We start from the raw sequence: 3,095 nt of genomic DNA on the forward strand, positions 1-3,095 counted from the left end.
ATTAAAATTATATTAATAATATAAAAATTATATATAATAAATATATAATTATTTAAAAATCAATTTAAGAATAAACTTTAGTTTTAAAGGCTTAGAGATTGAACTGTTTTATAATTACATTCAAAACTATAATTTTAAATTAAAATTATGGAAATTTTAAAGATGAAAAATATATTATTGATAAGGATAATATTATGTAGTATCAAGTGACATTTAAAACGACTGGATAGATTTTTTTAAAATAAACATATTATCAAGCTTATATATTATTTCTATAAATAGTGCTCAATTTTGAGGTTAAGTGTAAAAAAAATTAACTTTACTTAAACAAAATCTATAATTAATTAAAATATATATATATATATATTTAATGTAAGCAAGAAGTTTACTTAACTCAAACAAGAGATTTATTTAAACAAACCAAAGAATTGAGGTGATGCTCAATTTTAAGAAAATTCGACTTCTTATTCCGATGAGATAAAATGAAAGAAAAGTTGAAACACGAGCTTCTGATGGAGTTAAAAAGTCGTTTATGCAATTTATTGCATGCATCTGGAATTACACTTTTGCCTTAGGAATTTGTCAGTAAATGGTTAACTGACATTGAGCTATAAATAAAAATGCAAGAGCTGCATTTATTTTTAATATTATGGGGCAATTGTAGCAATGTTGCTTCACGTGAACCTGGATTGAGAGAAAGTGCTGTAATAAAACTACCTGCAATCAGTGTTCGATTAAGGTGTTAATTAAAGTTTTATTTTTAAAGAATGGACAATAGTTTATTAGAAATGATAAAGATTAACAAATATAGATATTCACTCAGAAAAATTTTTGTTTGAATTAAACAAATTATTTCTTTAATATGGGGTCAAACAAATGTTTGTTTGATTTGAATAAATTTTTTGTTTATCCTTATTTGTTTGGTTCAAATAAATTTTTGGTTTGTTTAAATGAATCTCTTATTTAAAATAATTAAAGTTCTTGTTTACCTTGAATATATATATTTTTTCAATTAATTATAGACTTTGTTCAAGTGAAGTAAATCTTTTTTTACACTTAACCTCAAAATTCAGCATTCTTTATAAAAATAATGTATGACCTCGATAATATGTTTATTTTTAATTATAACTATCGTTGTATATGTAAAACTAGAAACACGTATACATTCCGAAGCTTAATTCTGGTTAATTGTTAACTCTGTGCTTCTTATTTCTGAATAAAACAATAATAAATTAGAATAATGGGAAATGAACCAGAGTTAGAGATTTGAACGGAATGTATATATAAGTGCTCATGCTTTTAATTATACAATGATAATTATAACAGAAAAAACATGATTAATGTCATAAATCAGCTTTATAAAGAAAGGAAGTTAGTATTGAAAAAGACTTCCTCACATTCGAAATCTTTAATTATATCCGCAAAGTAAACGCCCTACAATTCAAGTAATTTCTAAACTAGAGATATTTTGTCCATTTTTCAATTAATTTAAGATTTTACAGTAAATCAGAACCTTCAGAATAATACAACACTGAAAAAATACCAATGCCATCAAATAAATCACATGATAAATTAATCCAGATTCTAGGCTAGTTACTTAGGAACCATCGGCAGCGCTTTATCACGCCTAGCGGCACTTTGTAGTACTACTTTGTACTCTATTTTTTGTTTGAATCAAACAAATATTTTTATGAATTCGAATAAACATATTTTAAACAAATGCATTGTTTAATAAAAGTCAATGTTTTGCTTAAATCAAACAAATTGTACTAAAAAAATTATTTCTTTCAATCAATAAGGCAAATAGTTTCAATTTCTTAAAATTAAATATAACTTTTTTTAATTGAAGCAAAAAATTTGTCGGGTTAAATTATATGAATTCAAACAAATTTTGTTGTTTGATTCAAACATTTTTCTGAGTGTTTGTTTAATAACTATCTTCAAAGTCAAGTCTACTTTTGATTTAATATCGGCATAAAATACAATTATTCTCTATTAGTTTCCTTTAAAAATTCCCTAATGAGAAACGCCTAAGCGGCCTTGAAACAAGTTGAATCTTGGTAGAATAAAAAAGACGGGTACGCTGAGAAAAATCTTTGTTTAAATCAAACAAATTATTACTTTAATATGGGGTCAAACAAATGAATTTTTTGTTTGTCCTTATTTGTTTGGTACAAATAAATTTTTGATTTCTTTGAATAAATCTCTTGTTTAAATTAAGTAACGTTCTTGTTTACATTAAATATATATATTTTCAAATTAATTATAGATTTTGTTTAATAAATAAATCTTGCTTTTACACTTAACCTCAAAATTGATCATTCTTTACAAAAATAACGTATAAGCTCGGTAATATGTTTATTATTAATACTAATTATCTTTGTATATTTAAAAGCAGATAATTATAATAGGAAAAAACTTTTTTTCATTTCATAAATCATTCTTATAAAGAAATAATACTAGTGTTGAAAAATACTTACAAACATCCGAAATCTTCAATTATACACCCAAGGTAGAAGCCCCAAAATTCAAGTAGTTCCTAAAATAGAGATATTGCATCCATTTTTCAAGTAATTTAGATTCTAGGTTAGTTACTTAGAAACCGTCTGCAGCGCTTTAGCACGCCTAGCGGCACTTTTTTGTACTGCTTTGTATTGTCTTTTTGTTTTAATTGCGTATTCTAATAATATGTCACGCTCGGTCGGTAAAATCAAAATCTGTAAGGCTATACTACTTGGTGGACTGCAAAGCATTGTTTAGATAGGAGTTTGACTAAAATTAATTAATTTCGGCGAATTTAAGTAAAAAAAAATCGTGACACAGCTTTGCTTTTTAGGAAGAAAAGCCACTTATTTCATTATTGTTGGCAATTTAGAAAATGTGCGATTAGGCAATCCATCACGAAAAATTATAATTTTCCGTAATTAAGGTTATAATCTCAATTTCCGGCGACTTACGTCATGATACTTTTCGATAATAAGTGATCTTAAGGGAATGCGACACAGTGGGATTCCTACATTACCAACCTCTTTTTTCCATTGAACAAAATTTTTTTGTGAACCATAGAACTTTTTTGGTAAATGAAATATCGAACT

This window comes from Belonocnema kinseyi, chromosome 1 (assembly GCF_010883055.1).
Source record: "Belonocnema kinseyi isolate 2016_QV_RU_SX_M_011 chromosome 1, B_treatae_v1, whole genome shotgun sequence".
Lineage (NCBI taxonomy): Eukaryota > Metazoa > Arthropoda > Insecta > Hymenoptera > Cynipidae > Belonocnema > Belonocnema kinseyi.